Source organism: Pinus tabuliformis, chromosome J, assembly GCF_031772625.1.
Source record: "Pinus tabuliformis cultivar Carrire ecotype Pingquan chromosome J, CPIR1, whole genome shotgun sequence".
NCBI lineage: Eukaryota > Viridiplantae > Streptophyta > Pinopsida > Pinales > Pinaceae > Pinus > Pinus tabuliformis.
In genome coordinates, this window is record NC_142295.1 from 149600168 (window position 1) to 149623880 (window position 23713).

Sequence of the window (23713 nt, forward strand, 5' to 3'; positions counted from 1 at the left end):
AATGGATAATATGAGAGTACCATCCTTCTTCTTCACAAGCAATACCGGTGTGCCCTAAGGTGATACAATTGGCCTAATGTATCCCTTTTCAAAAATTTCCTTCAACTACAACTTCAACTCTACCAATTCAGGTGTGCTCATCCTATAAGGTGCTTTTGATGCTCAAGCTTCCCTTGGCACTAAATAGAAAAGTCTACCTCCCTGTGAGGTTGCAACTCTGAAATGTCCTGAGGAAATACATCTTGAAACTATTGTAGAACTAGGTACCTGCTCAAAACATCTGCATCCTCAACTTCCTTACCTTTGTCACTAGAAATGTGCACTTGGAATAACATACACCCTTTTCTGCAACTACATTTTTCCCACATAGCTGTCACCATCCTAACTGATGTGGATTTCTTCTTTCCCTGCAAGACTACTAGTTCCCCATTTTCATCCAAGCACTCAATGGCTTTGTCATAACAATCCACCATGGTTCTATGAAGGTACAACCAATCCATGCCCAACAACATACTATATGATCCCAATGGTAATACATTCAAATGTGTTGTGGTAGGTATACCATTCAAATCAAATGCACAAGCTCTTACCCAATGATGAACTCGCTTCTTTGTACTTGTAGCCAATTGCACTAACCAAGATTCAACATGAAATTGCTTACTCAAACCACACTTATCCACCATGTTAGGACTAACATAACTATAATTAGATCTAAGGTCAATCAAAATAGAAATAACTTGATTACAAATTTTACCGTCCATCTCAATGATAGATTCCTTATGGTTTGCATGTTTGTTATCCAATGTTGCATAAATACGAGGAATGATGTTACCTACTACCCTGATTTTGTGGACAATCTCTCTTAAGGCTCTCCTTACCACATGTCCAACACTCCAACCGACTAGTACCCTTACCTCTATGTTGCTACTGTGACCCATGTCCCTGTCTAGCTGCATTGTACCTATTGTGTGGTGCCACATTTCATTTCTCATCTACATTTTGAGGTCTTGTTCCTTTTGGTGACCATTTACCTTTACCTTTGTCTTTTCCTTTCTATCCTTGTTGAGATCCATTCTTACGCTTTGACTATTCATAGAAATGCTTCAATTTCCCAATAACTTCCTCAAGTGACCAAGGCTCATCATACTCAATCTAATCTCTAAATACTAATGGAAATTGTTGGTGTTTAGATATGAATTATAGAATTCACCCTTCCCCACATTAATTCTCAATCCAAAGCCCGTCTTGTTATTTCAAGGCTACCATGCAAAGTCTATGCAGACCATAGTTTCCCTACCCAACATTGAGCATTCAATCAACAATATAACAATGTGTAACAACAAGCAATAATAGTAACAACAATTAGAGTAACAACAAATTAGGATTCACAACAACACAAAATTAATGAACCATTACAACGATAAAGAAATAATCACAACAGAAATAAATCTACACACACCACTAATCCAACAACACCTGATCAAGAGAGTGGGCCCAACTCTCTGATCAGGGCTGTGGAAAAAAGATCGAAGGCTAGATAATACTCAGAAGATCAAGATTTCATTAATCAAAAGGAAAATATAGAAGTCTATTGTTACATTCTCAAAGGAAAACCTTCAATATCTGATATGCTCCCTATATGCGTTATCTCCCATTTTCTTTGATTTGTGTCTTTTAAATATAAAATAACAAAGAGAAATTTACAACAAACAGATTACAATTTAATCAATAAGAAAATGAGATTTGAGAGATCTTTCCATCATGATTCATCTGGAACAAGTCGAATTTGGTTATTGCAATTAGGCAATTCAGAAAATGGCCACAACAGAAAATCTGTGAATGTGTCCTTCGAAGAACCTTTCATTTCTCCCAATTCAGACCAAATTATAGAAATATTCTTAATGAGAAACTAATTTGGTCAATTCTACACAAAGGTTGTGTCTCAAATTTTCAATATTCTTCTTCGTTTGCCCAAAACGTCCAACGCATAATTGTCACTTTTTATTCCAACAAATTTTTCAGTTGGAATATTTGATTATGAGTTGAAGATCAAATTTTCAATCTGGAAGAGATCTTGGAGGCTAAAATCATAAGTGATATTATAACAAATTCATAAATAAACCATCATTGGAAAAATCATGCATAAGAATCATCAATTTATTAAAAATAAAGGAGAACAAATATTACTTAGCATAAGAGCATAAATAATTATGAATTGAAATTATACAATAAATTATGATAATAATGTGATAGAAAAATAGTAGAAATGGATTAAATGGATGTTAAGAAGTGATAATAATAATGACAAATTAATAGCCCAACAACAATCCACTCACAAACCACTGAACTTTAGCCTTCTCACCTTTAAGATATGGTACATACCTCAATAGCTCAAAGAACTTAGTCATGTATTCTTCATCTGTCATTGATCCCATCATTAGCTCATAGAATTCCTTGCCTTATTGTCGTAGTACCTTTATAGCAAATACTTGTTCCTAAAAAGCCTCTTGAACTCATCCCAGCTCAATTCCTTTACCTTGATGTATCTGAACCACTTCGCATCTTCCCACCATATATCTGCTTTACCTTTCAAGCCAAAGATAACAATTCTAGCCTTCATGTTTTCTGTGTACTCATGCAACTCAAAGAATTTTTTCATCCCAAGTATCCAAGCCTCTCCATCTTCCAGATTCTTTACATCTCCATCAAAAGTAGGTGCCTTTGCTTTCTTAAATTCATATGGAAACTATTCCCTATAACTCCTCCTGTAAGGATGATAATGATGGCGATCATGACGTTTGTGAGAACTAGAACTAGAAGAATACCTGTATCTGTCACCTCTCCTATCTGGAGAATCCAAAAATTTGCCATCTCTAACCGTGTCATCTCTATTCGACCTGTTACCACCAGGAGAACTATTGTCATATGCCCCATTAGATCTGTCCTCTTGTCCATGGCTGATCCAAAGTGGCCCTTGTCGCTGAAATTCTGAAAAACATTGAAGGAGTATAGCATTAACCTCTGCTTATTTCTCTTGTGTGTGCATGGTTTTTTCATTGTCTGCCTTACAACTCCTTATTTCTTCCTTCAAGATTCTCATTGTGTCATCCAAATCAGAAGAGTTCCCAACACCACATTTCTCATTTGATTCATAGGTGGATTCTTTGTAGTCTACCATCTTGCTAGTCATTTGATCTATTTCCTACAAGGCATACTATGTCAACTAAACCAAATCACAATAAACCAATGTACCTTAGCATAATTTGGGGAGGATATCCCATCTACAAGAAAAAAACAAGCAGTGCACTACATGTATAACATAATCATGACAACATATATACATATAATACATAAGCACATAACCATGTAGCCATTAGTATAGCTAGAATCCAGTCATCAATGCATGACCATATCAACTACACATACCATGACTTCATGCATGAAAACACAACCACAACATTGTACACTGACAATACACAAGCATAAATAACATTTCACAAATTATACACTCATGATGACACACTTTACAACAACAAATTTCTCTTTCACATGGCACCATCACTACAACCATGACTGGCGCCATGCATATGCAACAAGCACATAGATCACAAGAACGATTAACGCATATGCAAACAACATGAATGTATTAACAACAAACTATCCATCCAGTCTAAGGGGTGAACCATGCTCCGATAGCACTCTGTAACACTGTCCTCCCACATCTACCCAAGTAATTGGCCAACTAGAGTAAACATGTGATGAGAAGCTACTATGATTGGATTCGACCTCCTATGTGACCTTAAGGAAGTGGAATCGATGGAAGCACAACATAAAAACCTTACATGTTAGCTACAAGACTCCCAAGAACCATCCCAACCACTCAAGTAGCTATCCCCTGGGTCCCATTGAGTTTTTTGACTACTTGACCTCTGGACACTCCCATGTTATGGGCTTGACAAAGCCTAGGCGACTCTGGACGCTCTAATGACAAGGCATGCCAACATATAGGGACTATTTTTCTTAGTGTTGTGCCAACGTCCCTAGGATTTGACTCACTTTTCCAGGCCCAGAGCCTAGGTCACTTCCCATAATTGAATGACACCTTCAGAAAAAATAAAAAAAATAAAAAAAATAAAATAAAAAATAATGCGAAAATAATGTTGCAAATGCAAATACTTGAACAAGCCCTTAATCGGATTCCTACTAGCCATGATAGGAATTTCGTCAAACTTATCACAATTATGTAATCTACAAGTGTAAACAACATATTTAAGCATAGGGTTCTCATACTTATCTGAGAATCAATATGAAGCATTGTTCCCTTATGCCACTTGTTGCATTATCATCTATTAGGTCATATATACATTGTTCATTCATTTACAAGTAAAAACATGATGAGACCCACAAATAGCCATTGCCATAAAACATATACATAACCAGCATAATAGAAGCATAAATACCAAGGAAATCATAGCCATATGATCCACATATAAACCAGTATAATACTCATAGAAATACAAGGAGAAATAACCTCATATTGATGACGCGAAATCCAACTCAGGGTGGGACTACCACATTCCACCCAGCCATACAATGGCTGAGCCAAATCTCTCTTCAGCCATTCACCCGTGTGCCATATTCCAAGCATGAACATGGGGCTCAAATCAAAAGAAGTGACTAGGACATCCCGAGGCCAAACCACCTTACCCTCATAAATAGAAACCACACTTTATCGTAATCCATCCTGGATCACTAGACCAACACAATAAACATGTAATAACATGATTTACCATGATCTCCACCTAATCATTGGGCCAAACAAGCATGGATTCCACCGGATTTATCCACCTTCACTGCGAGGAATTTTCTTGTCTCCTAGTCTCTCAGTCTTTACCACAATCCATAGTCTGATCTAGTCACTAGGCCCTAAACCGAGACACCACCCTTTAGGCTTTACTGTATATCTTGCCATTCACCAGCAAGGATTCCTAGGCCTAATCAAGGGAAAAGACCTCTTGCATTTACCGTATATCCTGCCATTCGCCAGCAAGGATTCCTAGGCTCACCAAGGAAACACAAATATGGCTTTACTGCAACACACAGTCTGGTTCATGGGTTACTAGGCCATGTGTTATATCATTCAAAGATCCACCTCACACAGCTTTAAATCCATCTGGAAATCTAGCTCAACCAAAACATGAGAACCCCATCACACCATGGTTATTAGGAAATGGCAAGGCTAGGATAGAAACACTGTCACACTTGGCAAAACCCATACCATAACAATAAAAGAACCACATGCAATACCATGCATGCCAAATATAGCAAGGAAAATACACATGTAAATTGGTACCTGCAAGAATATTGTTGTAGCTTCTTGATCCTGCTCTTCCTTGCTTGTTCCTTCCTTCCTCTTGCCTTATTTGCCTTTATTGATCTAATGCCAAAATTCTCCAATAAAATTGTAAGTTTCCAATAGTGAGAGAGAGAAAGAATAATGAGTGAGCTCCAAAACTGAGCTAAAAAAAGGTTACAAACTGATCCTCAGAAGCCTTCTTAGCAATTAGGCCTTGATTTTCTTCATTTTCCATTATTTTCCCTAATTTTCCTCCTCACATGCAATTTGTGACCTTTCACCATTCTTTTCTCCTAATTTCCATTATTTTCATAAATAAATGTGCCAAAAATGCCATTTTTCCTTTTGAAAGCCTTAGCCATTGCCTTTACCAATTTCTGTAGCCATAATAAACCAAATGAACACCCACTAGGATGTTTTACCCAACATTCAGCTTGGAATAAGTGTCCCATCATCCATGGTTATTATTTTTTCCTTTCTTAACTTTTATTATATCGAATTGTCACGAGGGTTGTTACACCCTCCTAATACTTTGAACATTACTGTTATGATGGTATATCCCAAACTTAAAACTTGAACCTTGTTCTTCAAAAAATATAAATTTACTAAGCGAGAGGTTGTCAACTACCACATTATCGACTCATTAGGAAGGAGAAACTCCATCACATACATACTTGGGTTTGAGTGTGTCAATAGTACTACTGAATATGAAGCCTTAATTTAAGAATTCACAAAATATCATGATCTACAAGTCCATGTCCTCAAAGTGATTGGTGATTCAATGGTCATTATGTGCCAAATTCAAAATACCATCCACTATAGCTCGAAACACCTTATGTATTATCTATAAGAATATTTAACTTTGATGAATAAAGTTTTATCCTTCCACATTAAAATCATCCCCATAATCAAAATTAAGAAGTTTACCATAACAATGGTTGTTTCAAGTCTCTCGCTCTTAAATGACTTTGAAAGGTGTAATAGCCTTGGTTAAAAATTCATGTAAAAATATATAAGACCACGATCGTGGGACATGTAATCTAGGCTGAGTGGTGGGTAAAACATCCTAGTGGGTGTTCACTTAGGTTATTATGGCTAAGGAAATTCGCAAAGGCAATGAAAAAGGCTTTGGAAAGGAAAAATGGCATTTTGGCACATTTATTTATGAAAATAAAGGAAATTAGGAGAAAAGGAAGGGGAAAGGTCACAGGTTGCATGTGAGGAGGAAAATGAAGAGTCAGCAGACATTTTTCATTCCAAATTTGGAGCTCTCTCTATATTCTCTCTCTCTCATACTCTTTGACACTTAGATTTTTCTTGGAGCACTTTTGGGGGTGTGGCATACTTGGAGTTTTAGAGTAAGAAGGCAAATGAAGAGAAGGAAAGCATAAGAGGACATTGGGATCAGTTGCTACAATAGGTTTTTCTTGTAGGTCCCGAGTTGCATGTACTTTTTCCTCACTAGTTTCGGCATGCATGGGATATGCATGTGGTTTATTGGTCATGATCTATCATTGGCATGGAGGATTTGCTGGATTGATGGTGGTTTTGCCTAGCCTTGCCATTTCCTCGATAGCCATGGTGTTGTGGGTTTATTTCTTTGTTATTCTAGTTAGTTCTAATGTTTCCTTTAGCTTGGGTTGAGTTATAGTTCCTGGAGCCTTGTTTGGACAAACACTTTGGAAGCCCTATAACAACTTGGGTAAAGTTATTAGTCCTGGAGCCTTGGTTGGAAAAATTCTCCTGAAGCATTGTATCAACTTGAGTTGAGTTACTAGTTCTGGAAGCCTTGGTTGGACAAGCACTATGGAAACCCTTGGTGGGTTGAGTTACTAGTCTTAGAAGCCCTGGTTGGACAAACACTTTGGAAGCCCGGAAAATTTATGGGTTGAGTTACTAGTCCTGGAGCCTTGTTTGGAAAAATTCTCTCGAGCATGGAAACAACCGTGGGTTGAGTTACTAGTCCTGGAAGATGGGTTGTAAAAAATTCTCTAGAGACTTGGAAGGATTGAGTAGAGAGCAATATGATGATGGTTTTGTGATGTCCATATGTGAGGTGGAATCATTGTTTGATGGGTTGAGGTAGTTTGGCCTCTGAAAGCCCTGGATGGATTTGATTGATGTGTTTTATGAGATCCCACACTAATGCTTGGAATATGGCACAGAGGTGACTAGATGAAAGAAAGATTTGGTTCAACCATGTTTATGGTTCAGTTGTACGTGGAAGTCTTGAATCTGGTTGGATTTTCCTATTGGTGGGCCTCCAAAATGTCATCCTCTTTTACCCTCATTTCCATCATTTTACCATATTCTGTAACTCTTTATATTCTATAGCTCCATAACCCTACATTAATAACCATTTTCATGATCATATGGGTTTATCATTATTATTTTCCAATTCATTTATTCTAAGTATTTTAAGAGAATTTATGATTAAATATTAAGAAATTAACATGTTTTCATATATATCTAAAGGTGGTATGATTTTTATGATATTGTAGGCCTATTTGAAGATTCTAGAAGGGTCCTATTTGGCCACTCAACCAAAAATTCAAATTTCAATTCCAACTCATGATGATTTGTGGAATATTTGTAGAAGATTTGGATCATTGAATAAGCACATTCAAAGGAGAAGAATCAAGGATGTTTTGATATGTCTCTCCTATCAAAACTAGGAGAGAACATTGAGAGCATTTGTGTCTCATATTTTTAGGTGATTGGTTGTAACCACAAGAGATAAATGTGAATCTAGGAGAGATTGGTGGATCTATATTTATTGATTAGTTATCTTAAGTTTTTGTATAAATAGGAGTGCATCCTTCATGCAAAGGAGTTTCATCCAAGATATGTAATTTGTAAAGTGGGGATAGAGAGGGAGAGAGTTTAATTATTAATTCTTTGGAGCTTTTCTCCAACTTCATTTTATGGAATACATGTTGCTTCTTTGATCTCCAAGCTTTGATAATTGTTCGATGTTCTTGCTGAGGAGTGGAGGACCCCCATCAACCGCAGCTTGCGCACCTCTTTCCATTTCTATAAATATTTATGTTATTTCATTTATGCAAGTTTAGTTTAGTTTCTTTTACGTTATTTTGATTATACATTTTATGTTGTTTTGTTAAGATTGGTTTCAATTTCCTTATGTTTGGATTGGATTGGATTTCATTAATGTTGTTTTGTTAAGATTGATTTAATTTCCTTATGTTTGGATTGGATTGGAACACTAGTAATCTCACACTAGTAATATCACATTAGTAATCTCATAGGCTACTAGATTAAATTACTTTTTCATTTCATAGCTTAGATTAGAATTGTTGGTTTTCATAGAGCTAGTCTTTGAGAAAGAAAGTGTTTGAGAGAGAACATCATTAGGGGAATTTTGAGGTCTAAAATGGGCCTCCTAAGAAAAATGTACAACCAAAATAAACTTTATAAGAACTAATAGGCTTCAGGATGATAATGTCAACCGTGGGGGATGATTCAATATTTTTGGAGTAAAAAACTAAAAATATTAAAAATAATAAAATAATAAAACTACTTTTTCAACCCGTATTTTCAACTTATCTCCCTAAGGTTTTACTCAAATTTCAAGTGGGAGTACTCATTGGATCCAAAATTTAACCTCATCCAAGGAGTACCCATGTTGCATACTTTTGATGACCTTGCTACAAGAAAAATGAGAAATACATGAAAAGACATGATTGCAATCATATTTTTCATGTATTTGTCATTTTTCATGTAGTGGGGTCCATTGAAACTATGCAAAATGGGTACGCCTTTGATGAGGAATAAAATTCTACATCCAACGAGTGTTTCCACTCAAAATTGGAATAAACTATTAGGGAGATAGATTGAAAATAGGAGTTGAAAAAATGGTTTTTCCTTTTTTCCCTCTAAAATTTGATTATGTAAACAAATATTATTTTATTATTTCCATTATTATTTTATAATTTCCTTAGGAGGCCCATTTTAGACCTCAAAACTCCCCTAATGTTCTTGAGAGAGAACGTGTGCACTTTCTTTCCATTTTCTTTCATTATTTTCTTTGTAATTAGTTACAAGTTTCTTGCATTAGATTAATCTATTATCAGAAATAATCACCTAGTACATATAGTGCATGTATAGCTCATTAGTTCATGAACCCCGAGTTGTCAATTTAATGATAGGGATTTAACTCACAATTAAATCACCCAACATTTTGGCGTCATGGCTGGGGAGGTATAAATAGGTGCTTATTTTGAAAGTTTAGACAACTCGTGATAGTTGCATTCATTCTTAGATGCATGGTTAAAAGCATATTAAAATAATTTATGATGCATATTCAATAATCAATAATTTTTCAATACTTTGTACTAATTTGTGTGCAAGACATGAAATATCAACCAGTTGGAGTAATTAATAGTTTGAAAAATATCCTTCCAAGAACATTCTCGAATACTTGAAACAACTGGGATATCTTCCCCTTAGGAAAAGTATACTTTAATTGCATTCAGAAACTTGTCTATCTCTCCACCTCAACAAGAATATATTCATGTATCTTATGATTCCTCTTGTCAGTCTGTTGAAGAGACTAAATAATAATGGAATACTTTTGATGCAGAGCAACCACTAGAATTTAAGATTGAGGAATGCATAATAAAGGAGGATATTCAATGTGATCTAAACCAAGAAAGGAATAACGAATGTCATAGCTTTATTGAAATATGGTTCCAATTAGGGATCAAGTCACATCACTCTTTCATTCTTCCTCACTTCTTGATTGAATTACCAAAAGAACTGACTTTTCATGCTTTGATGTAATTTAATGCATATTTTTCAAACCTAAGCATGAATATCTTTTTACTCCTGTTATGCACCTGGTTACACTTGAAATATGCACACACTTGAATCAATTTTTCTATATCTAGTAGAGTAGGACAAAATCAATAAATAAAACCATGTTTGGTGATGTTCTTAAGTTTTTTTGTTAAGTTAGATTTTATTTTATTTGCAATTTTATTTTTGGTCGTGCAGTAAGAGCCACCTCACTTACTAATAATTTTGCAGGAAAATCTAGAAAGAGAGGAGAACAAATAGAGTTTTGAGTGCCAAAATTTGAAGTTAGAGATCAAATCCTTTTACTTTGTTTTTATTTATTTATTTTATATTTCAAAATAATAAAGAGTTGACGAAATTCCTGAGTATGCTCTCTTCTTGTGCCTTATGTGACCTGGAAGACTAGAAAGGAAAATTGAATAAAGTTGGCTTTGAAAGTTTGCAATAAAACTCATAGATCTATGTTAGGTCCGTATAATGCTAGTGATTCCCCCATTACTATTGTCATTGTATCCCTTATTGTTATTTTTGTGCCCCTGTTGTCCCCATGTTGTTATTATTGTGCCCCATACAAGCCCACTATCGTTATTTTTGTGCCCTTATATTATTATTGTTGGGTCGGCTTTGGTTATATTGTGACCCCTATATATAGAAAGGAGGTTTTTTCATTTGTATCATCCAAGAATTGTTCAGTTATGTAATGTAAAGGAGGTTGGCCGCTCGAAGAGGTTGAATTCTAAGGTGTTGATCTTTCTTTTCTATCTTTTTGTGAGCTAGTTTCATAACATTTGGTATTAGAGCTTTGAATTCTAGGGTTTCGCTGCTCCAAACAGGTCATCGTGGCATTTTTGCTATACATTTTTCACTACGAAGTTTCAGAACCTAAAACAAAAACCCATTTGAGAAGAGATCGGTCTGAACCTCGGGTCTGAATTTCAGATGTTGTCTCAATATAATTCCAGAGATATGATCTAATGAAGTTAGGGTTTTTGAAAGCTCCATAATTTCATCTCAAACAGGTCATCGTGGAAGTGTCGCTATAAATTTCTTTTCTACGAAGGTTAAAACTCTAAAATTAAAACCCATTTGAGCCGAAATCTTGGTGAAGCTATGGTGTGAATTTTTGATCTTGTCTGACTATATGTTTGGAGATATAATCTGAGGAATTTAGGATTTTTGCAGACTCCTGAATTACATTCTAAACATGTTCCCTCAGGAAAATCGTCATAACTTTCTCTCTGAGCATCAAATTGAAATTTCATAAGAAGAGACAAAAATAGGAAAGAATGCACTTTTCTGTGTATTGTTTCTAGGTCCGAAGATCGAAACAATAACACGTGACACTTTGTACAAGTTGACTCTACTGAAAAAGTATACAAGCAGGTCATCTTAGGAGGTGGGGCATAACTCTTTCTAGGACAATTCAATTTCGATCATACTGGTGGCATAGGAAAGAGGGCATAGAGGGATACTACAAGTCACAATTTGAGACCTTGGAGATCTGAAATTACAGAGTTACAGTCATTTCAATATTGAGCTCCTACAAAATGAAAAAAAGGTGTGTAGTTTTCTTTTAATTTTTGCATAAGTTTGGTTTGAAAAATTGGTTTGAAGGAATTCAAAGGGCATAGTGAAGAATTATTATCATTAATTGATGCCCCAAAAAAAGAAAATGGAAACACATAGTAAGCAACCTAAAAGCTCTAGCATGACTCATGAAGAAGATGAAGAAATGCAACATGATATATCAAAATTACGAGACCAAGTGCAACAAATTTCACTCGCACAAAAAGTGACAAAAGCTAAGATGGATGGTTTAAAGAAAGACATAGAAGCTAATATGTATGGAGTGGAAGCTAAGATGGATGGTCTAAAGAAAGACGTAGAAGCTAAGATGTATGGTGTGGAAGCTAAGATGGATGGTTTGAAGAATGACGTAGAAGCTAATATGGATGGTTTAAAGAAAGGTGTAGAAGCTAAGATGAATGATGTAGAGGCTAATATGTATGGCGTGGAAGCTAAGATGGAAGATTTGACAAAATTTCTATAAGAAATGCTTACTAATGGCGAAAGGGTAGTAAGGAAACACATGATGAGAACAAAATAAATGTTAATCATGATTTCATAGACTCTAACGTTGGATCAAAGAAACACATGTTCCAAATATAGATATAAGGAAGTTTGATGGCAAGGATCCTGCAACATGGATACTATAGATGCAGCAATTTTTTGATCTCCATAATATCCAAAACACACAAAAGGTACGCATTGCAACTTTATATCTGGAACCAAATTAGTTTGTATGGTATCAATGGCTTTGCTCTCGTAAACAAATTGTCACTTGGGCTATTTTTACGGATGAAATGATAACACATGAGGATACAAAAAGCAACACCTTTTTTAACCAATTGATAAATCTCAAACGAAATGACGGAGCACATTGAGGACTTCCAAAAATTGAATATAAGGGTAAAACATATTCTAGAGGATCATAGGATTGATGTGTTCATAGGGACTTTCAAGAAAAATGCAAAGCAAAATTACAGCAACAAGGAAACCTATCACTCAAAATCATAAAGATGGAAGTGTTGTTGCCCCTAGCCATCCACAAACTACAAGGTTGACACCACAACAATTGGAAGTAAAAAGAGAAAAGGACTTTGTTATAGTTGTGATAGAAAATATACTAAAGGTCATAAGTGTGCTGGGAAGAAATTATTTTACATAGATTGTGAAGAGGAGGAAGAAAAGAAAGAAGAAACATCAAAAGAAGAGGATATACACCAGGGACAAATCCTAGAGAAAGAAGAAATGAATCCGACCATATCTTGTAATGCATTGGCTGGAATTACCACTCCTCAAACTATCAAAATAGAAGGGCATATCAAGAAGAAAAAGGTAATAGTGTTGATTGATTCAGGCAATACCCATAATTTTATTCATCATAAGATAGCCAAGGAATTGAATTGCTTCCTATATCCAGCACCAGAGTGTCAAGTGATGGTTGCAAGTGGAGGAACCATAACTTGCTCAAGAAAGTGCCATAATATGAAGTTATCCATGGGAGAACATGTATTGAATAGCCCAATGCTTTCCATTCCAATGGGTGGTGCTGATGTTTTACTAGGAGACCAATGGCTACAATCGTTGGGTACAATAGCTTTTAATTTTCAAGAACTTTTCATGAAATTTTCTTCAAAAGGAAAGGAATTTGAATTAAGGAGTATCATAGGGAAACCGGGAAGGATAATTAGCTCTAACAGAATGACAAAACTTCTAAAGAAAGAACAATGAGGCATAATTGCACAATTGTGTTCACTAGAGGTTCCCACATCGAAATCATCTATTTCTCCAGATCTCCAAAAATTATTAGACAATCATTCCAAGGTATTTGAGACTCCCAAAGGCCTCCCACCTATTCATGATCATGATCACGGTATTCATTTTATTCCGAGAAGTGTTCCTCCAAACATCAAGCCTTACAGATATCCCTATGCCCAAAAGAGTGAAATTGAATGTATGGTTGTAGAAATGTTAGAGATTGGTATAATTCAACCTAGTCAAAGTTCTTTCTCTTCTCCAGTAGTATTGGTTCACAAGAAGGATGGATCATGACACATGTGTCCAGATTATAGGGAGCTCAACAAGCTCACTATTAAAGATAAATTTATCATTCCTGTCATTGATGAATTATTGGATGAATTGCATGGATCAATTTACTTCACCAAGTTGGATCTTCATTCAGGATATCATCAAATCAAAAAGAAGACTAAAGACATTCCAAAAACAACAGTTAGAACTCATGAGGGTCATTATGAATTTTTGGTCATGCCTCTTGGCCTTACCAATGCACCTTCTACATTTCAAGGGTTGATGAATTCCATTTTCAAACCCTTCCTTAGAAAATTTGTGTTAGTATTTTTTGATGGTATACTAATCTACAGTAAGTCCTAGAAGGATCATGTTCAACATGTTGACAGGGTGCTCAAACTATTGGAGGAGAAAAAATTATATGCAAAAAGCTCCAAATGTCTCTTTGGAGTACAAGAGGTGGAATATCTAGGTCATATTGTATCTCATGAAGGTGTTAAGGTAGACCCTAGAAAAATTAAAACCATTAAGGAATGGAAAATTCCCACATCCATAAAGCATCTACAAGTTTTTCTCGGGTTGTCAAGGTATTATCACAGGTTTGTTAAGAATTATGGGAGAATAGCATCACCTCTAACAAGATTATTGAAGAAAGATGCATTTTCATATACTTTAGAAGCAATGAAGGCATTTGAACATCTTAAAGAGGCAATGTGTCAAGAACCAGCCTTAGCTACACCAGACTTCAGAAAAACCTTTATTATGGAATGTGATGCCTTAGGAAATGGAATTGGTGCCATTTTAATGCAAGAAGAAAGACCCATTGCTTTGGAAAGTCGTCTAATCAAAGGAAAGTATTTACACAAAGATATTTATGAGAAGGAAATGTTGGCAATACTACATGCACTTATGAAACGACGACCCTATCTAATGGGAAGACACTTCAAGATAAAAATAGATCATGATAGTCTTAAATACTTTTTAGAACAAATATTATCTTTGGAAGAGCAGCAAAAATGGGTCACAAAGATGTTGGGTTATGACTTTGAAATCGTCTACAAGAAAGGGAAGCAAAATGTTGTGGCAGATGCACTCGCAAGAAAGGATGAGGATGTGGAAACATTTATTTGTGCAATTTCTATTATCGAACCAAATTGGATAAACAAAGCAAGGGCAGAATGGAAGAATGACGAAGAAGTGTGGGCACTCATTCAAAAGTTACAACAAGATCCCAGTACATCTAATACATTTAGCTAGAAAAATGATTCGTTATGGTACAAAGATCAGTTATACCTATGTAATAATTCCCAACTCAAACAAAAGATACTTAGGGAATTGCAAACCTCTCCCTTAGGAGGGAACTCAGGATTTCTAAAAACTTGCAACAGGGTTAAGAAGGAATTATTTTGGGATGGCCTTAAATCAGATATTCAAAAGTTTGTGGAGGAATTTTTGGTTTTCCAACAAAATAAAGTTTAAACAATTAAGACCCCAGGTCTATTACAACCTTTATCCATTCCAAGCCAATGTTGGGATGAAGTTTCAATGGATTTTATCATAGGCTTACCCAAGTCTGAAGGAAAGAGTGTTATCATGGTGGTAGTTGACAAACTTACCAAGTATGCACACTTTTCTGCATTATCTCATCCATTTAAAGTGAGTACAGTTTCTACTGCATTTATGGAAACAATTCAAAAGCTACATGGAAACCCAAAGATTATTGTAAGTGACAGAGATCCCATTTTTACTAGAAATTTTTGGACATAATTATTTTCTTATCTTAGTACTCAGTTAGCTCATAGCTCATCTTATCATCCTCAATCCGATGGGAAAACTAAGATAGTAAACAAATGTTTGGAAGGATATCTTCATTGCTTTATGTCTGATAAATAGACAAAATGGGTCAAATGGTTGCATCTGGCTAAATGGTGGTATAACACTTCCTTCCATACGGCAACAAAAATGACCCCATTTATGGCACTTTATGGATATCATCCACAATCCATCACATCATATTTAAGAAAAAATTCTAAGGTTCAAGCAATGGAAGATCACATCAAGCATCAACAACAAGTTCTTGAACTCTTAAAGGCTAACCACACCTTGGCACAGAATAGAATTATCAACATCGCAGCGAAAGGAGTTTTGGTGTAGGTGATTGAGTATTCCTATGGCTACAACCATATAAATAAATGTCCCTCAAGCAAGCTAAGAAGGATAATAAATTATCACCAAAGTATTATGGTCCATACAAGGTGTTGCAAAAGATAGGTACTATGGCATACAAATTGAAGCTTCCTGTATCTTCCCAAGTGCGCCTAGTTTTCCATGTGTCGTTCTTAAAGAAGGTTATAGGTGACAAGCTCCCAGTTCAAACAATATTGATAGAACTTGATGAGGAAGGAAAAATCATATTGGAACCTAAAGTAGTCAAAGAAACAAGAACATGATAACTACAAAATAGATCAATTTCAGAGTATCTCCTCAAGTGGAAGAACTTACCCGTTGAAAATTCCACATGGGAGGATGAGAAATTTATATAGATCAAGCATCCAAAACTACTCAAGCATTGAGGACACCACTTTTTTTAAGGAGAGGGGCATGTTAGGTCCCTATAATGCTAGTGATTCCCCCATTACTATTGTCATTGTATCCCTTATTATAATTTTTTTGCCCCTATTGTCCCCATATTGTTATTATTATGCCCCATAGAAGCCCACTATTGTTATTTTTGTGTCCTTATATTATTATTGTTATGTCGGCTTTGGATATATTTTGACCCCTTAGACTCCTATATATAGAAAGGAGGTTTTGTCATTTGTATCATCCAAGAATTGTTCATTTCTGTAATGTAAAGGAGCTTTCCCCCTCGAAGAGGCTGAATTCTAAGGCGTTGATCTTTCTTTTCTATCTTTTTGTGAGTTGGTTTCATAACAATCTAAAAATTGGATAGGAGATCTAAATTCATTCTAAAAATATAAAAATTTTATCTCCAAATTTCAATTAGATCTATCTCAAAAATTGCTAAAATAGTTTATTTTTCTTAAAAAAAGGAAAAGAAAAGGTCTAATTAGATTTTTCTCTAAAAACTATAAAAATAATTCTTTAAAATACAATAAAAAATAGAAAAATAGAAAAAAAACCTAATTAGGTTTTTTTTACAAAACAGTTTCTTTTAGGAATTTATTTTTAAATGGATTTTAAAAAGAAAAAAACATATATATATATATATATATATATATATATATATATATATATATATATATATATATGAAACCATTTAGAAAATTCACCACATAATACATAAAAAGTAAAAAGGATGTATTAAAAAGAAACTAAAAATCCTATGTAGGGTTCAAAACAATAAACAAAATGTATAATAAAACTGCACCCACTTCATCATAATAAAACAACGAATGCAACAAATTATAAAAACCATTCACACATCGCATGGACGAGGGTTATGAAACGAGCTAGCACGTAAGCTTATCCATGGTTTCCTGCATCAAAACTGAAATTAAAAAAAATGTAAATATAATTCCAGTAAATCCTTGTGCTATTAAGCCAAAATTGTGGAGCAATGATAAAATATTTGTCATGTTAAAATGATTGATGGCTGCATTTTTTTGGGAAAAAAAAAACAAATTTTAAGTAATGAACATTTGCGGTGGCCTTTTATCAATTTAACACGTTGGTTGAGTAATTATGCACACTACTTTGTTTGGAGAAGTTCCTGTCCTCAGATGTGAATCAAATATTTTTTTTAGCAAGGATCATGATTCATGTGTCTTATTCTCTGGTAACCACAAACCCATGAGAGGGGGATCCCTCAACTAATGAACACTAAAAATTTGACTCTATAGCATACATAGACCAATTCTGAAAATGTTTGGATTTTGGTAATGGGGGTGGTAGAGGATTCTAAGAAAAACTATTAACAGTAATAGTGATCTCCCTACTATGGCATGTTGATGTATTTCCAACCAACTTCATATATGGAGCCCTAATTAGTACGTCTTCAAAATGGATAAAAAAATTGTAGTATACAAAAGATATGAGTATCAAGACATTTATCAAAAGAGAAGAAATAACAAAATTTTATCACTACAACTCAGATCAATGACCATCAAGAGGAAAAGAAAATGATTTCAAAGGCATACATATTTCATTTGCAACTAAAATATACCCGGTTCAGTCAGACATGAGCATATAAAATGAATTCAAGTATAACTATCCCCTACACCTTTAAATCTGTATGAAGAAAACAAACAAGAGAATTACACATAAACTGAGAGAGAAAACCTATTCCAAAAACATCCATACCATAAGAATCTCCATAAATCGACTGGAACCCCTTCAACATTCATGCATGATCATTAAAACCAAATCACAAGATTAACTGTAATAACTCCCCTAGCAATTAAGAAACCAACAAAAACCTTCTTTGTCTTCATTCGTGAAAATATATAATAGGTACATGTATCAAAATAAGTTCAGGTTCACTACATCTTCGATCTCATAGAGGTTCGATTGAAAACTAAAAAAACATAGTAAATTGTTGTTTTTTAAATGCTTTTCCTCTAAACATAAAAAATAAACCATCCTTTTGTCCTTTTTAAAGAAAAAACAAAATATTTTAATACAAATTATCTTAAAAAGTATTCACACTGATTCACCATGACTGAAATAGAAAAAGCAAAAAGAAACTACTTTTCTGATTGTTCAAAAGCGTGCATAGCAGCTACACAGCACTTGAAACTTCATCCTTATAGAAAAGACACGTGGAGAGATTTAAAGGAGATGATATGGACACCACATGTACCCCATTCTAGCATCTTCAAAACCTAATAGGTGGCCATCATCCATTGTATGTGAGATAGTTTGGGCATGTACTATGTAGCGAGTGCGCAGCCCCTGATTATGTCAGATGAAACTACGAACATAGACCACTATTTAACGCATGCAACTCCAAAAATATAGCACCTACGTAAAATATGAAACAGGTTTTTGTAAATGATATTACTTTGAAGGAAAACCTCTCTCTGTTTCTTCAAATCCATCCCTAGAACCTCAGAAGTTTCTCTACCAAACCATGACTAAAACAAAGTATTTGTCTAGTCTGAAAAATGGGCTTTGAAGATGCAATCCGAACTTCCAATATGTGAAACCTATGTATAAAATGGAAGAGATTAATATTATTTGACTCGTGATTGAGAAAAAATATTTATTTTCTCTACATTTGGCTCCATTTGGTTGGAAACCATTCTGCAAAATGGTTGCTAAAACAGAGTGTTTTTGTGTAGTCCGAAAACTAGACTTTGAAGTTGAAATCAAATATCCCTATCCATGACACATGTGAAAACTTTGGAAGAGGTTATTGTCCTCTGGTTTGTTCTTAAGAAAAACCTCTTTCCATTTTCTATAATTCTATTCCATGTGTTCATAAACCATTCTGCAAAATGGTGGCTAAAATAGTCAATTTGAGAGGAAATTGCATTGTAGAGTGCAGAAGACCTCCATGCTTGGCATGAGTGTAGGGAGTATGGGAAATGATTAGGGTGTAGGAAATATGTGAATGATTAGGAATAGAGGAATTTAGGATAGCAAGGGAATAAGGGGATGATAATGAGGGAACAAGGGGATGAGAGTAGAGGGAAACATAATGATGTCTGAAGAGGGAACAAATTGGAACATTTATGAATGTATTGCTTTAACATGATTCCTTTAATTGTAGACACCCTATTAACATTCAATATTTTCACTCAGTAGTTTGTTACAATAGTTTTCAATGTTGATATACCCCTTCCCATGACTGACTTTAATGACCAAAGAAATGACCAAACTCAACATGACTCTCCAAACAATGATAGGTCAAATTTATGATAGTGAAAACATTTATGAATTTGACCCCCTCTAAGACAAAAAAATGATATTTCAAAGGCTTTCGACTTAATAAATCAACCTACTTTAACATGTGGGACAATACTTATGGTGACTTCGACATTAGATGTTCCATATTTCATACACTCCACTATTTATACATTCCTCTGTTCAATTGGAATATCAGAAACTATAGCTACAAAATTGATGCAATTCGGTAGCTACAAAAACAATCATTAATTGCAAAATCGATGCAATTTAGTAGTTGTAAAATGAATCATTAGCTGCAGAATTGAGGCAATTTGGTAGCTTATGAAAATTTGGCTTGTGGAGAAGAGGTCTAACGTTTAAAATTTGCTAGAGACACATTGTTAAATATTCTACATTTTTGTAATTTTTTCCTAATCTTGTGACAATTTGGACGAACCGTTATTGCCACGTGACATCCATGCACAATTTGTTTCGTGTTTTATAAAAACTTCAAACAGTCATAACTCTTTTATACAACATCAATTTTCAATGATTCAAATATCGTTGGAAAGATGTCGACAAGATCTACGCAATGAGAGAGTTTTCATAAGCATTTGAAATAGTAAAAATTTGAATAAGTTACCAGAAAAACACCAACAGGTAGTCCAAGGTACCACTTTCCAAATAGGTAAAAGTGCATTTAATTTTTGTTCCTTGATTTTTTTTATTAGTACTACTTTTGAGTTTTTTTTGTATATTAGATGAAGAGAGATTAATCACCTCTCTCTATATATATATTCTTACCTTTTGTTGCAAAAAATTGCTAAGTTTTTGTAGGTTCCAAGACAATGAAAGAAGATCACTATATGCATGAGTGCCTTTTAAAGACCAAGTTTCTTTCAAAAGAGTATGTTAATTCCATCTCAAATTAGATCCATTACACCATTACTAATAAACAAGGCCTCTTAGATACCAATTTTACTATTGTTACTCTTTGGAAGCCTACAATCAATCCATAAATTTCCATCTCCCTATGCCAAACAATGATTTCAAAACCCATTTTCACTTTGCAATATTAATACTTTCCTTCCTCATTTTCACTCACCCTTAACCTAAAAATAAAGTCGTTCAAATGCCTTACAAAGTTGAGTCACCCCATTTTTCTCTTCCTTTCTGTCAAATAAAACTTGCTTCATAATGAAAATATTTCATCTATGGTCCTTCAAATTATTATTTTATACTTGTGTTAGATGATGGAGGATTGATCTCTCACCAATAAATAGTGGGAATACATCAACATCCCCTGTTTGTCTAATATTCTAGGTGACTCGACTATGACACATCTATTTGTACCTAGTAAGATGTGCTTATGCATCTTGACTCTCATTGACTTCAATGGTGAGTAGTCTCATGCTGGTTAATGGAATTCATTAATGGCCAGTAATCCCACAATTTATTTTCTATGTTCGACATCGAAACATCTATTCACATAGATAAGAATTATGCCACTGAGTAGGAATAAATGAAGACTACATGGTTTTAGCAGCTTACAACAGGACTCAACTCAGAATTGAGTAGTTGTAGCAATGAACATTCCAATTTCAAATTAGATTCATTATCTAGGCATACAACCAAGAGAAATAAAAACCATATCAGATTCTTTTACTTCACATTCCATGATCCAGAGGCGGTAGCCACACTCTTCTATATATATAGCTTGTCCACTTTTCAGGTAGGTGAAGGTATGTTGTTTTCTAATCTTTAATCATGTAATTCCTTAAATGCTGAAATTGTGATTTTGGAAAATCCCTCACCACATTTATATTACCTTTCTCATTTGCCAAAAACTAAAAAAACCTTTAGTTGGGGGGAAGGGATCTTAATTCATATTCACATTTCATGTCACATGTCACATTTCATTTCATCCTAACCAACATATTTTTCCCAATCAACTATTATTGCATTTTGATTCCAAAAGTTTATATGTTTTAGAATGATCAATTGATAAGAACATTAAATGGCTGACAACCACTATGGGGCTTTAAAAAGGATTTCTTAATGTTTTCAAGTATTTTGATGCAACAAAAATAAGAAAAATATTGTTACACGAGAACCAATACTCATAAATATTTGGTTGTCACACAAGAACCAACCATAAAAAATATGTTGCAATCAAATTTATTTAAAAGTACACTTTGCAAAGAGAATAAAGTTATCAAATGATATGTTATGCAAAGTTAAAAGAGAATCAATACAAAGCTAAAGTTCATATAGAAGAAATTTTTTTCAAGAATATCAACTTATGATTAAGGGAATCATTGCAAAATTGCATGAAGACATGTAACATTTTCAGTTGGGGGGAAATGTCAGGCCTCCAAAATGTCATCCTCTTTTATCCTTATTTCCATCATTTTACCATATTTTGTAACTATTTACCATGTTTTGTAGCTCCATAACCCCACATTAATAACCATTTTCATGATCATATGGGTTTATCATTATTATTTTCCAAGTCATTTATTTTAAGTATTTAAGAGAATTTATGATTAAATATTATGAAATTAACATGTTTTCATATATATCTAAAACTGGTATGAGTTTTATGATATTGTAGGCCTATTTGAAGATTCTAGAAGGGTCCTATTTGGCCACACAACCACAAATTCGAATTTCAATTCCAACTCAGGAAGATTTGTGGAATATTTGTGGAAGATTTGGATCATTGACTAAGCACATTCAAAGGAGAAGAATCACGAATTTTTTGATATATGTCTCCTATCAATGCTAGGAGAGAATTTTGAGAGGATTTGTATCTCATATTTTTAGGTGATTGGTTGTAACCACAAGAAATAAATGCGGATCTAGGAGAGATTTATGGATCTATATTTATTGATTATCTATCTTAATTTTTTGTATAAATAGGAGTGCATCCTCCATACAAAGGATTTCCATCGAAGATATGTAATTTGGAAAGTGAGGATAGATAGGAAAATAATTTAATTATTGTAATATCTTTGGAGCTTTTCTCCAACTTCATTTTATGGAATACATGTTGCTGCTTTGATCTCCAATCTTTGACAATCGTTCGATGTGCTTGTTAAGGATTGGAGGGCCCCCATCAAGCACATCTTGCACACCTCTTTTCTTTGTTGTAAATATTTATGTTATTTCTTTTATGAAAGTTTAGTTTAGTTTCTTTTATGTTATTTTGATTATATTTTTTATGTTGTTTTGTTAAGATTGATCTAATTTCCTTATGTTTGGAATGGATTGGATTTCATTAATGTTGTTTTGTTAAGATTGACTTAATTTCCTTATGTTTGGATTGAATTGGCACACTATTAATCTCACACCTGTAATTTCACATTAGTAATATCATAGGCTACTAGATTAAATTATGTTTTCATTTCGTAGCTTAGATTAGAATTGTTGGTTTTCGTAGAGCTAGTCTTTGAGAGAGAAAGTGATTGAGAGAGAACATGCTTGAGAGAGAATGTGTGCACTTGATTTTCATTTTCTTTCATTATTTTCTTTGTAATTAGTTTCAAGTTTCTTGCATTAGATTAATATATTATGAGAAATAATCACCTAGTACATATAGTACACGTATATCTCATCAATTCATGAACCCTAGGTTGACAATTTAATGACAAGAATTTAACTCAAAAATAAATCACCCAACACCTATGTCTAATAAAAGCTAATTTCTCTTTCTTTTATACTTATGAATATGTGGATTTAATGTGTGTTATCTCACTTTCATTTTCATGGTTTTATGTTGGTTATGTATATGTTTTATGACAGTGGCTATGTATGTCTTTCATGATGTTTTTACTTGTAAATGAATGAACAATGTATCTACAACCTAATAGATGATAATGCAGCTAACAATGTAAGGGAAAATTGTTCTTAGCGATTCTTAGATAAGTATGAGACCCCTCTGCTTAAATTTGTTGTTTAGACCTGTAGATTGCATTGATACCAAGTGTTAACAGAATGCTAGTCCCGGTTGGGGATGGTCAGGCCTAGTCTTGGAGTTATTTTTTGGTTTATTAGTCTTTTTATCATGTGTTTAATGGATTCTGGAAGTTACAAAAGTTC